A 14,961-nucleotide genomic window follows, 5' to 3' on the forward strand; every position below is an offset into this window, starting at 1 on the left:
TTTATGAATGGTTTAACAAAGAGATTATGACTCTTCACATGAAGAACAATTTATTGCCATCCACAGGGAAGCCATCTCACAGGGATTATAATATACATATATTGCTGTGAAACAATCTTCGGGCGGTATATATGTACATATTAATTAATCCGAAAACCTTTAATCCGTTTCTTAATAATCGAAAATGATCTTTCGTTATTTGAAATTAAATGTTTACAAAGTGCATCGTTTTCATAACAAATAGTTCAACAGTAACACAGGTGCGGAATATGCTCGTTCCGTGCCTGTGTTAAAAAGTAAGAAACGCCGGTTTTAGATTCAATTTGATATCCTCACTTCAAACATGTTGAAACAAAAACTTCCAAATTCTTTATTTCTAAAAGGAAAAAGTTGGACGTTATGTGTCGTAGACAATTGCATATATCCGGGTTCTCGCGGAATACGTGGTGGTTCACAAAAAAATATCGTTTATTATTATCAATGTGATTCTTGCCTATCATAGCCCCAATTACACCCAATTTGTAAAAATGTTTTAGTTCTAAAGAGCAACTCCCCCGCACTACCCAAAATTATAAAAGGTTTTATCTACATCAACGATACAACAACCGGTATCCAGTCTAGGCCAGCCTTAGTAAGGAAACCCAGACATTACGGTTTTTGCGCCGAGATCCACAAATTCGATTTCCCTAAGTTGTCTGATGTCTTGTTGTATGCCATCGCTCTATCTGAGGGAGAATCTGTCATGTCTTCTTCTTCTACCATAAATATTGTCCTTATAGACTTTCCGTGCTGGGTCAATCTCTACCATACTGACTAATAAACACGCCCATCGCAACTTATAAATTACGTCGTTTTATAAGGCTACGGAAATTTTATGATATTCTTTTCACTCTCACTCCAGTCCTTTAGACCAGCTGCTATCGTCAAAATATCTGCGGACTCATGAAAAGGAAATAATCGTTAGATTAATACGGAATAGTTTATCTATTATTACAAATAAGGCAGCGAAGCTCTGAGGAAGCTTGGTAACAAACCTAGATGCAATCAACCTCCTTATAATTTCTAACAAGAACAACTTACCTCTCGAAGGACAAAACTACGAACAAAAGACTATTCTTGACTCATTACAGTTTTCATTTCATTTATTTCGTAAATATATGTACAATAAAGCCTTAAACAAACAAATATAAATGCATTATGCAATATAAACAAATAAAATATTATTTGAAATATACTTAGCTGCTTAATATTAAAATTACTTTTCAATCTGATCACAATAAAATATATAATATCGTATGTTTACACATATATGCTTCTCCAAATTGCATCTATTATTGAAAAATAATACTCAAACAACGCATACTTAAAACAACGGGCAGTTAACCATGTAAGTTTGTACGCTTGCTAGTCAATTTCGCAGTATCTCAAATTAGTCTCCCTCCAAAGTGCCAAGAAGTTAACCCGATTTCACATCGAAATAAAGTTCTTATCCGTACAGAAAAAAAGTTATGGCAACCGATTCATTTAATATTGAAGGCAACATTATCACAGCAGAAATCGATGTGTTGACAGAGCATAAGTTGGGTAAACCTTTTAGCAATCGAGTTCAGTTAGTTTCTCAGTCCACATGAAAAATATCAGTCATTCATTTATACTAAAGCTTAGGAATCTGGACCGGATATCAGTTCGAGGACTCCAGGGCTACCAAAACTGGCATCATCCTTTTTTCATTTTTTTTTGTTGGATAGCTTCTGAGAACAAGATCTGTAATATTTTAAATGATCCCTTTTGTTTGATATCCCATGTGATTGTATTTTGAGAAAAGCAATTTCTCAGATCATTGCCAACAAATTCCGTAACAATAGCTGAAGCCGATGCGACAGGTAAACGATTTTAATAAGGGAAGAGTAGCTACTTTATTAATTCGTAATCTACTGAGATTGATTTAAAAGAACTAAAAAAGCAGACAGCAACTGAAAAAAAATCCTAACCACTCTAAACAACGCTTGACCTCGATAATTGAACGATGACCACTTTCCTCCTTTAAACAACCTTCAGCTAATTAGAGTCCTTGAGTCATTGCTAATTCAATTTTTTCAATGTAACATACAGTGAGCACAATTTCTATAGGTGCTATGGCATTTTTAATAATTTTCAAGGAAGGCACAAAGAACGCTTGCTGTATCATGACCACTTGCATTAATATCTGTTCTCGGGTTTGCTGGGAAGGCGTTTTGACATTTGCAATGTGATCAGCTGATTAGTTGTACTAATTTCTATGTTTTTATGGTGAAAATCCGTTTTCAACTGGACAATTTCTATAAGTGCATACGAAAAAAAATTTATAGTGTGTTGTTTAGAGGGGGCTTTTCGTACAAAAAACGTTGTGTTATTAGTAATAATATTGTTTAATGTTATATAGGTTAAAATCCATAGTCTTATATTATTGTTTTATATAGCAACAACAGTATGCCACGTGGAAAAGTATTAACTGAAACAGAACGAGTAAAAGCAGCCACTATGAAGAATCTGGGATGCAGTATGCGAGCTATAGCAAAGGAAATCGGCAGATCATTAAATGTTATCCGAAATTTTTTCAAATGAGGGGAAAAATACGCCGCCCGAAAGCACCCGAAAGGAAACAAAAAAGTTGGAAACAGGCTCATCACACAAATTAAGGATGAAGCGACGAAAAATAAATTAAGTCCGGCTGAAATTGTTTCCAAACTGAATCTTCCCATCAAAAAGAGGCGTGTTCAGCAAATTTTGCAGGCCGATATCAATTTAAAATACAAGAAACCCGCGAAAGCTCCGCACCTAACACAGTGCCATAAAACCGCCCGGTTAGATTTTGCACGGAAACATATGAAATGGGAAGATGAATGGAAAACAGTTATCTTTTCTGATGAAAAGAAATTCAATTTTTAATTTAATGGCCCCGATGGGTTTAGTTGTTACTGGCACGACCTACGAAAAGATAACCCTCCGCGTATGAGCAGAAACTTTGGTGGTGGAAGTTTAATGATTTGGGGTGCTTTCTCCTATCATGGAAAACTTCGTCTTGGGATAGTAGCCACAAAAATGAACTCAAACATTTACACCGATTTGTTAGAGGTTATTCTTGTCTCATATTTAGACGAGAAAAATAACATAGATTTTATTTTCCAACAAGATAACGCCGCCGTCCATGCTTCCCGATTCACAAAATCTTACCTAGATTCTAAAAACATAAAAATAATGGAGTGGCCCTCCCGTAGTCCTGACATAAACCCAATCGAAAACCTTTGGGGAATACTATCCAGAAGGGTTTATGCAAATGGGCGGCAGTTTAGCTCAGTCGCTGAATTAAAAAAGAAAATATTAGAGTGCTGGGGGGAAATCGATGATAATGTACTAAAAACCCTTATTAATTCAATGCCAAACAGAATATTTCAAATAATAAGAAATAATGGTGCAAAAACAAAATACTAAAGTTTGATTGATGTCTTTTATTCGATTGGTAAAAGTGTTACAATGAAAGTGCACCTATGGAAATTGCGCACTGAAATGCTATTTTTTGTTAATTTTTTTAAGAATAATATTTATTTCGTTATTTTTTGTTTGTATTATAATTTAAAATAAATGTGTCCACTTTACTTTGAATATAATATTTTGTTTCAACATGAATTTCATCTCAAAATTGAAAAAAATTGGGTGTGCCTATAGAAATTGCGCTCACTGTAGCACAAGGTTATGTCACCCGTCATTTTAACACTGCTTAATAAATAAACTTCAAGCAGATGGTTTAGAATATGAATAGAATAAATCTTTAGGATAAGAAATGCAGCTCATTGTAATCCATTTAACGGCATCTATATCTAGAGTATAATGTTAACCCACAGTAATTTGCATGCAAGATATTATATTAGGCTTGATATTGTAAACAACGATGGTAATGCACTCGCGGTAAAATGTATTCCGATAATCAGTTGAAATTTACGAGTAGCATAAATACATTACATGGGAAATTATTTACGAACTTGGCAATGACCCAAGGTTGACTTAGCGTTGTTCTTTGTACTCTGCCTTTCCCTTTTTTTGTATTTTAAGCATCTTAATCCGTAAGCAAAATTTGCGTATAAAATAAGTGTTCAATACAATAAACATTCAATATGGTTCAAACACACAAGTCTTTTATTTCGTTTAAAGCTTAGGTGACCCTGCCTAAGCACTTGGCCATATTCGGTTTACACTTGTTTGATTTTAAGAAAAGTCAACATTTTTTGGTCCTTCGAGCCGAATTTATTTGTGGAGAAATTCAAACAAAGTACAAGGCTTCGGAGTTGAGAAAAGCGTGACGTGAACAATGAGAATTACGCCGCAGCAATGCGCATGTTACAGGAGCGATTTGACAACAAGAGGCAATGGCATGGAATTACTTGCATAAATTCCACAAACTACCAGTGGCTAAGGACGAATACGATTCCTCCATCAAACAAGTAATGGATGTCACTACAGCGTTCATTGCCAACATGAACAGCTTCGGTATCAACACGGATCATCTCCTTAACAAACTAGAAATTAGACCAACAATATTTGACGATTGTGGGAAACATCTTTGGGAGCAAGCGCAAACTTACCCAACTTAAAGACTTTTGTGAAGTTCCAGACGAGTCGGTTCAGGACATTAGAATCATTGTACATTCCTCGGAAACGTTAACAGCGACGACATCAACAACGTGAAAGATTTGCGGAAAGGAACACTCACTGCCACAAATTCAACGGAATGGATTCGCAGCAACGGAGAAACGTAGCGAAAATCAAAACCTGTGCTACAACTGTATGAAGAAAGGACATGGCATCAATCAGTGTCCACCGAGTGGCAGGTGTTGTGTATGTTCAAGAAAGCACCATTCTTTGCTACACAGTGATCGAACCACGAGCGACTGAAAAAAGATGGCAGTCGATGCGAAGACATTCGTCCCACGCACCCAATCATTGTTGGCGGAGGATGGGACCCAGCCTCAGATACTACTAGCGACAGCTCGAGTCAAGGTGCAAAACGGTAACGTTAAGAGCTCTAATAGATTCCGGATCGCAACGAAGCTTCATAACAAAGTCAGCTGTTCAGTTATTAGGATGACGAAGGCAATATGCAAAGATCCAAATATGCGGAGTAGGAGCAAATCCTAGTTCACAAACTAAAGGCAGTGTCGAGTTGACAATAAAAACGAAGACCGACGACTCCACAATCAATATACCAGCTCTAGCATTACCAAATACTACTAACTTATATCCAGCAGTCTGGGCAGTAGTCAAACCTCCAGTGATGCTGTGGCGCGGCAGGATTCGCGGCATTCGAAATTTATTTCGGACGTCGCGAATACCAGCGGACAGATGACGCCACTGGCGCTCCACTCAGTTCAGACCTCTCTACAAGAGTGAGGAACAGAGTAGGTGGCGAGAAACGTCAAATAAAAAATAATAATAAGAAAAAAAAGTCGAGAAGATAGTGGGCAGTGATTGTGAAAAGAACGAGTTTTGTGCAGAAAGAAAGAGAAAAGGACTGCTGATGGAAAGTGCTCTTAAAAATTTGAAACACGTAATTTTTAATGTTCAATTGATACTAAAAGTAAGATTCTGAAAATAAACAATTAGGAGAAGATTGTATCGATTTCTACCTGTGGATTATCTTTGAAAAGAATACAAGCTCCTAAAATGCTTTACGTCAAAAAAATAGCTGACCTCACATGTGAAACCCCAGGACGGAGCGACATTTTACTAGGAGCTACAGTGATATGCTGCTACCGGGATACAGGAGAGGATCGTCCTGTGCAATGTACACTAGACTCGGATGGGTTTTGCTTGGTCAAACTTCTTCACAAACCACTCAACCGAGCATATATTCATTGATAGTCACGGAAGACACCAAGACCAACTGGTTAACAAATTTTGAAGAATCGACTGAGCAACCTGTGGTGACCGACGAGAAAGCAGCCATTGAATGGTATCGGCAAACCACCGTACGAGACACCATTGGAAGGCACGTCGTCCGACTTCCGTTCAAGCAGGACGCTAAACCCGTGTTCAATGCATCTCAGTTAACACCATCAGGCAAATCGCTCAACAACACGTTACTCATTAGTCCATGAAATTCCTGGGGGTTTAACGTGAGTACCTGACGTGTAGGCATAATCCCACGATCCACTTCGGACACGGATTGATTTTGGGACCACAATCAGGGCCCGCCATGACTGGCACAGCGGTACTGGTTTATACTGAGTGCAGACTCAGCATTCATACCAGTGGATGCGAGGCCTATCTAACACCTCTGCCGCAACTAAGGGGTACGGCACCCGAGTTATACAGTGCAACTCCACGCTTGAGCTCCGAGGAGCTCTGTCCGCGATGTAGGCATAACCACAACCACCATGAAACTCCCACTAGAAGACCAACCGCAAATAACCGGGCCGAGAACACATACTCCAGGAATTTTCCTGGAGCATATGCTCTCAGAGGGCCATCCCGGTTCCCATGATACCAGATAACCTCCGGTGAGGCTTCGTGGCAAAGCCACTTCAGATGAGTCCCTTGCAGACTCGGGTCTGATCGCCCTCCTCGAGTACGTGGGGCTCATTGGTCCAGAACAGTATCGTGCGGATACTGATCAAGTGGAGGACATATCGGTACGTGATGGCAGCTGATATAGAGAAGATATACCGCTAAATAATGGTACACTCCCAGAATCAAAATTTCCAGCGAATTTGGTGGAGAGAACATCTATCTGAGCTCCTTAAACACTTCAAATTAACTACAGTGACGTATGGTACTGCTAGCGCTCCTTGCTTGGCAATCCGGGCTTTTCATCGACTGACAGACGACGAAAAACTGCACCATCCTCAAGCTTGTCGAGTGCTAAAAGAAAATTTCGACGTGGATGATGTCTTGACCGGCAGAGATACCCTCAAGGAATCGCAGGCACTTCAGCTGGACCGCATAAAAGTGTTACTAAAAGGAGGTTTTAATTTGCAAAAATGGGTAGCAAATCAAAACGATTTGCTGGAATCTATTCCTTCTTCTCACCGGGAAACAAATGTACTACTAAACATCGATGAGAACGAGCACGTTAAGATTTTATGGAGACGGTGGCGTCCAGCAAGAGATTCTTTTTTGTTTAAAGTCAAGCTGGAAAAAATTACCAATAATGCGCTAACGAAACGTTAGTTTATTTCTGAGATCGCAAAGTTATTTGAGCCGATGGGGGGGGGGGGATGGTTGCAAACATGTATCGTCGTAAGAAAAATATGGATCCAGCAATTGTGGCTACAACAAACGAATTGGGATGAACCAGTAGAAAAGGAACTCAATACGAAGTGACTCACATTCCGGTCACAGCTACCAATTCTGCAGGAGATTTCAATTCCAAGGTGGTTACACTGCGACAGTTCACCCGCATACAAGTTCATGGATTTTATGTTACGTCGGAAGTCAGCAGTCATTTACGTGCATAGTGAAGAAGGTGATGGCTCCACCACAGTTAAACTCGTATCATCAAAATCCAAGGTTGCCCCGCTGAATGTACAAACAATCCCGCACTTTTAACTGTACAGAGGAGTACAGTTCTGTGACTTGATTGCAACCATATTAAAAACCCACGGTTGAACTAATATAAGCGCCTAGTACTGGACGGACTCAATGATCGTCCTACAATTGCTTCAAAGTCCAGCGGCAAGGTGGAAAGTGTTTGTCGCTAATAGGAGGAGTCACATCCACTCTACGTCTGATATCAAACAATGGCGACATATAAGCAGCCGAGCAAATCCAGCAGATGTTGCATCCCCAACAAGCGGAAATCACTCTTACCAGGATGATCCAGCAAGAGGAGTTTACAGATGAAATCGAACTGCTCAAAACCAACAAATCCTTGGCAAGAACTAGCTCGCTGATTAAATTAACACCATTCCTCGATTCCGACCAGATCTTCCAGGTGGATGCAAAGAGCAGCAGACATCCACTGTTATTACCCAGAGGACATATGGCAAACCTAGTTATTAAACATTATCATCACCTCTGGGTGCACGGTCCGTCCCTGCTACTATATTCGACGATTCGAATGAAATATTGGATTATCGAGGGACAGTAGTATAAATATGTATGTTCGAATCCAGTTTCATATAAAAATCTTGCGGTTTTTGGATGGCATGTATGTTGGAATCCAGTTTCATATAAAAATGTTGTGGTTTAGCGCGGCCGGTTTGGCGCGTGTTGTAGATAGATGGGGCTGATAAGGTGAGGTGGCGCGTGGGGCGATTGTTATGGGTGCGTAGGGGGCTTTGTGTGGTCCGGAGGGTTTCGCTGAGGCTTGGGCCGGGCCGGGCCGGGGCTCAGGTGTGTTCGTGTTTGTTGTTGGATGCCATGTGCGTATTGCTTGGGTGATGAGGAATTGCTTATCAGGTTGACATATTTGGGAGCGTGTGAATATTAGACCGCAGGTGAATATGTAGTAAGTTTGAAAATGATGGTTTTTGTAGATTTAAATGTACTTGGCTGATTTTGTTGAGGTTGCTGATAAGGGGTGATCGTTTGAGTGCCATGTCCGTATTGCTTGGGGTGATGGAAATCGCTTAATTAATTAATTAATATAAATAGTTGAGTTACGTTAATTTCTAACGAATTCGCGAAAGTCAATACGGATGAACGAACGAGAAAACTGATTGTGTGCTACTGTTGGTATAAATTGGAATTTGCGTGTTAAGCTACGTGGAGTTATAATAATAATAAAGATAAAAGTGATTGTGTGTGTGTGTCTGTGTTTGTGCTGCCGTGCGTACCAAGTTTTGTAGACAATAAAAAAAAACAAAAACTGATTGATTGTTATCGGGGGGTTATAAAAGTTTTTGGTAAAATCTATTAACTATGTATTGTCAATTTTATAAAATTGAGGTAGGAAGTTCGTCTTGGCAGTTTCATCTGCGAACGAATTCGCACAAGCGAAACGCGACCGAGGCAATTGATGCTAACCTGAAAAGAGTGAAAGGTTGTTTTGGTAACCAGATTGAAACCCTGGTATACGAAAACATGGACGAGGCTTTTTTCAATGCCACAGAGCTTTTAAAGAGGATGTAGGCTCCTTTGTTGGAATACCTTCGTAATACGTTAGAGCAGCGCATGGCATTCAAGTTTAATATTGAACTTTTTGCTGAATTTATAAAAATGATGGATGAAGACAGTGAATGTGTTGTGAGCATCAAGTCTTTTAATACAAAGATGCATGCAATATTGAGTGCTAGTGAGTTAGAGCCCGCGTTTAATAATATGACAGCACAAATAGTGGAAAAAATGAAAGGGTTTCAGGAGGAGGACAGTGGATGGGCTTTATTAAGGTTAACTCATTGCGAATTAAACCTAAATGAGTTCAAACCACTCCGGGGAACGAATTTTATTCCATCCCCAAAGTACATAGCGCAAAAAGGTGCATATGTGAATGTGAGAAATAAAAATATTTATTGCTTCAAGTGGAGCATAATTTCTGCCCTATACCCCGTGACCACTCGCTTAGAAAAAACATCATCATACGAAATCTATGATACGAGGGTAGTTCAATAAGTCCTTAGAATGACCAACGGATGGCGCACGAATCGCCATAAATCATCTGTTTTTAGTCAGCGCCACTCCCGACTAGATATATAGTGCAGTCACAGTCCCCATCTTCTGAGTTTACGTGTTTTCATAATCAATTGAAAAAGCCTTAGCAACGCTTTATAATTGGGTAGATGAATTTAAGCGTGGTCGTAAATCAACAAGTGACGAACCACGTTCAGGAAGGCCCGTAGAAGTGACTACTCCCGAAATCATCAATAAAATCCACGATATGGTGTTGAAGGATAGAAGATTAAAAGTGCGCGAGTTAGCTGTGGCCACAGGGATATCAATAGGTACAGTTTTTTCAATTATACATGAAAAATTAGGCATGAGAAAGCTATCAGCAAGATGGGTGCCGCGTTTGCTCTCAGCTGAGAATAAAAGAAATGGAGCGGTCACCTCTGAGGCTCTTTTGGCGTGCATAAGTCGGAGTCCTGAGGAATTTTTTCGTCGGTTTGTGACTGTGGATATACCACTACACTCCTGAGACGAAGGAAGAGTCAAAACAGTGGATCGGCACGGTTGAACGCGAAGACCGTAAAGTGAGCTGGTAAGGCTATGGCTACAGTTTTTTGGGATGTCCGTGGAATTATCCTTAATAAGAAGAAATTAAAAAAAACCACCACATTTGGCGACAAAAAAAATTCTTTTTCACCACAACGCCCGAGTTCACACGTGCTTGGTTTCAATGGCTAAACTTGAAGAATTAAACTTTGAATTGGTCGAACACCCACCGTACCACCAGATTTTTGTGACTTTGTGACTTTTTCTTATTTCCAAACTTGAAAAAGTGGCTCGGTGGGCCGAGATTTACGGACAACGAAGAGGTCATTGCCTCTGTAAGTGCTTATTTTGAGAAACTTCCGAAAACACTGTAATGACCGCGGCTGCGCGACGGGAGCGGAATCTCATTCGGCTCTTTCTTAATTAATTTGCTTAAACAATGCATTTAATAGTGTCCAATTGCCTTAATGTTCGCCGCAGATTGCACATTATTGAATGCATACAGGCGAATTGATCTTGACAAGAGGCGAATGATTTGCCGCATCCGCACGCGCATGCGCATGTTGCCACAACATTGCCTAGGAGTGAGAAAGGCTATGTAGCGGGAAGTGAAGCGGTGCAGTGAAAAAGAACGGGGAGTTGTGGTTGAGCTTTGTTTGAAGGAGGAAGAATAGAAGAAGTTCTGGATCGAGAGAAGTAAAGGAAGAGGTTCTTGTGGAAGCGGATGAAGCTGTGCGGAGGTGAAGAAGAGAGTTGTGGTTGAGCTTTGTTTTGAAGGATGAAGAAAAGAAGAAGTTCTGGATCGAGAGAAGTAAAAGAAGAGGTTCTTGTAGAAGCGAATGAAGCTGTGCGGAGGTGTTGTGTTCCTCATCATATCGTTTTTTTTAGAATTTCGTATACCAGCATCAATCCGAGCTCGTGACGTCCTGAGTGAGTTATTGTTTTTCTTTTTTATTTATTTTCTTTTTTTTTTATTTATTTACTTTTACTTATTTGAATTCGATCTATTGTTTACTTTTTTTTTATTCTCATCTTCTTTGTTTTTAACTTGTTATGAAATTGGATGAAATGTTGAATAATGATGCGTAGATAATCTAACCATAGTTTGAGGACTTCCTCCCTTTCGACTCCTCCTCCCCCCCCCCCCCCCCCCCCCCCCCCGGAACTGCTATAAAAGGGACATCCTCAAAGTGAATAACTGGCCTGAGGATGTCGAGGAAGGGTGGGAACCTCAGATCTGAGGCGGAAGAGACGATAACTGAGACGGTGATCCGTCGTGGATCTTCCCCTTCTTGATCGCGGCACTCGGGTCCGGAGACTTACGGCTCTACGCGCGCGGTCGAGCCGTTTTTTTTTTTTCTTTCTTTTCTATTTTCCGATTTAGTTCGCGTTTTGGTTATCATTCGATAGGCCGTCGCGAAATCCTAATCAACGTCTATTTTAGAATCCGGTGCGGACCCACGCATCGGAATAGACACGTTGTTTTGTGTAATGAAGCGTGAGGGATCAAAGCGCTCAAAGGACCCCCCACATTCCCGAGCCTTGCACAGAGGCGTGCAAGAACGTGTCAACCGAGCACTTTGATGGAGCTTCAATTTTTGTGGGCGGCCCTTCACGGTCAATTTAGCCAATTTGTTTAGATTTTTGGGATAGCTCTGCCCTCTAGGTCGTTATCGGCCACTCAGGGTGATCGACCTGATCTCCTATAACCACTCGTATCATTACAACACACTTTTCTGAAGGATTAAAAAAACTAGAAAAACGATTGACCAAGTGAATAGAGCTCCAAGGAAATTATGTTGAAAAATAAAAAAAAAATTTACTCAAAAAAATTGTTTTTATACTTTATTCTAAAGACTTATTGAACTACCCCCGTATCACATATAGTGTAATAGTGCTAAAAAATGGAGGAATTATAAACTTTTGGGGGCTTGATTTCCCCCTTAAAGTGAAAGACATTAGTGTGTTCGAGAAGCTGAATCCATCAATCAGCATCAATTTATTTGGATACGATTCAGAAATTAAAAAGATTGTGGGGCCGGGCCATACCACCTGTCGAAGGAGGAAAAGGTGCACCACATCAACTTGCTGCTGCAATATGGAGAAAAAAACACTACATTTGGATTAAAGATATGTCAAGGTAAGAGAATATAATAGATTAGTCTTTCTTTCAGAGCCTTTCATATATTTTATTTTCTATAGATTAATACGAGCAACAAACATCACACTGCTCAAAAATATTCATATGCAACAAATGCCTTCAGCATTTTTATTCAACGGAAAAGCTGAAGAGTCATGAAAACGATTGCGGCAAAATTGTAGCAAAAATGGTATCTCCGGAGAAATCAATGTTGGAGTATGGACATTTCGAGAGATAAATAGATGTACCTTTTGTAGTCTATGCAGATTTCGAATGTCTACTTCAAAATATTCAAAGTTGTCAGCCAGATCCAGCATCAGCGTCAACAACAACTCTTCACCGTGTGCTTTTGCTTACTATATTAAGTGTTGTTACGATTCTAGTTTAGATAAGTTTAGAATATACAAGAGACCATATTCTCCTAAAAAATTTATAAATTCGTTAGTATCTGATTTAAAATGCTTCTATACAAATCATATACAGAATCCCAAATCGTCAGATATTTTGACTTTAGATGAGGAAAAAACGCAAAGAGAAGCAACTCTATGTTGCATTCGTAAGAAAATGCTGGATAGTGATAGAGTTCCTGAACATTGCCACTTTACCGGAAAGTATAGAGGCCCGGCTCATAACTCATGCAATCTTTTGTTTCAGATTCCAAATTTCTTCCCAATTCTATTTCATAACTTTTCAGGGTATGATTGTCATTTGTTTGTCAAGGAGCTGGCAAGTATTGATGGAGATATTTCAATAATACCCATTAATAAGGAACTGTACTTTTCGCTTTCCAAAAAAATACCCCCTAATGATTCTGAAACCATTGAATTAAGATTTTTGGATTCGTTCAGATTCATGCATAGCAGTCTTGATGCACTCGTAAATAATCTGGCTCCTAAAGATTTGAAAACTGTTTCAGGGGTATATGGAGATAGCGAAAAATTCAGTCTTCTTACTTGAAAGGGTGTGTTTCCTTATGAATACATAAACTCTTGGGATCAACTAAATGAAACTTCTCTACCATCTTGTAATGACCGCGGCTGCGCGACGGGAGCGGAATCTCATTCGGCTCTTTCTTAATTAATTTGTTTAAACAATGCATTTAATAGTGTGCAATTGCCTTAATGTTCGCCGCAGATTGCACATTATTGAATGCATTCGGGCGAATTGATCTTGACAAGAGGCGAATGATTTGCCGCATCCGCAGGCGCATGCGCAAGTTACATATCCAACCCAACCTAATAACGACATAAACACATTAGAGTCCCAACCTAATAATGTAATTAATGAAACAAATTCATTAGAGTCGCCTCTTGACTCAAACGTAAATAAAATCTACCCAACAATATCTTTATGTAATGAGTTTAAACCAAATTCCTTTTATAAGATCGAATAAAGAAATATGATGAAGCGATCTTATAAACACATTAAAAATCCATTAGAAAAATCAGAATAAGAATTAAACAAACACTCAAAATCAATTAAGCTTTTAATCCTTTGTTTAGGAGAAATTGAGATAGAAATTTAAGTTAAGAATTGATTCATTCGTATTTCTGCTTCCACATAGAAAAGAGCTAAAATAAAATTTAAGAGCAGTTTATTTTTTTTAAATCAATAAAAAATAAAATAAAACAAGAAATTTGTTTCATATTTTATAACTCGCATGTTGCCGCAACATTGCCTAGCGGGTGAGAAAGGCTATGTAGCGGGAATAGAAGCGGTGCGCGAACAAAGAACGGGGAGAGTCTTGCTTTGTGAGCGTGGGAAGCGATGCGCGAACAAAGAACGGTGAGAGGCTTGCTTTTTGGAGCGTTGAAGCGGTGCGCGGAGAAAGAACGGGGAATTTCGATTTGGCGTTCGTAGAAGTTGAAAGGTTGAAGGAGCACCGGGGAGGAACCGGAAGCGGGAAAAAGAAAAGGAGAAGGTGAAAGGTTGGAGGAGCACAGGGGGAAAAGCAGCAAGTGAGTTTAAGGAGAGGAAAAGAATGAATTGTTGACGTGGCGCGCACGGGGAAGGAAAGGAAGTAAGGCGAAGTAGCCCAGACGGGAGAAAAGAAGGAGAGGAAGTAAGAATTGACATTTGGAGGGAAGAATGATGAAGAAATTCAAGCCGACGAAAGTGATGTGATTTAATTTGTGACGGGATGGATCGTTAGTGTCGAAAATAGTGAATGAATGAATGAAATTAATTTTTTTTTAATCGTTTTCCTTAATAAATTTGTTTTTAGAACTTTGTAAACCAGCCGCCAACCGAGCTCGGAGTGACGACTTGGGGTGAGTTATTGTTTTTATTTTTCTTTTTCTTAGTTTCTTATTATTTTATTTCTTTTCTTGTTTTTCTTTTATTGATTTTCTTTTCCTTGGTTGAATTTTATCTTCATTTTCTTTATTTTTAATAATTGTTATGAAATTGATTTGAACAATGAACTGTGAATAGTGTGACAGTGGTTTGAGGACTTCCTCCCTTTCAGATCCTCCTTTTTCCCTCCCGCGGAACTGTTTTAAAAAGGGACATCCTCAAAGTGAATAACCGGCCTGAGGATGTCGAGGTAGGGTGGGAACCTCAGAGACCGTGCCTCATACCATATCTGAGGCGGAAAAGACGATCATTGAGACAGTGAACCGTCGTGGATCTTCCCCTCCTTGATCGAGGCACTCGGGTCCGGAGACTTACGGCTCCACGCGCGCGGTCGAGCCGTT

General features: G+C 39.6%; 1 protein-coding gene across 2 annotated transcripts in view; it reads right to left on the minus strand.

Moving 5' to 3' along the window:
* The window catches only part of LOC119656728 (protein deltex), a 149,870-nt gene that overhangs the window by 27,189 nt on the left and 107,720 nt on the right, over positions 1-14,961 (minus strand). The window contains exon 6 of one of the 2 annotated variants that reach the window (XM_038063260.1): positions 6,514-9,000. The exons of the other annotated variant lie outside the window; for it this stretch is intronic. The gene's annotated coding sequence lies outside the window, so the exon portion shown is untranslated. Of the gene's footprint in view, positions 1-6,513; positions 9,001-14,961 lie in introns of those variants that run through there. 2 annotated transcript variants of the gene reach the window in all.

The sequence above is a fragment of the Hermetia illucens genome, chromosome 5 (genome assembly GCF_905115235.1).
Source record: "Hermetia illucens chromosome 5, iHerIll2.2.curated.20191125, whole genome shotgun sequence".
Lineage (NCBI taxonomy): Eukaryota > Metazoa > Arthropoda > Insecta > Diptera > Stratiomyidae > Hermetia > Hermetia illucens.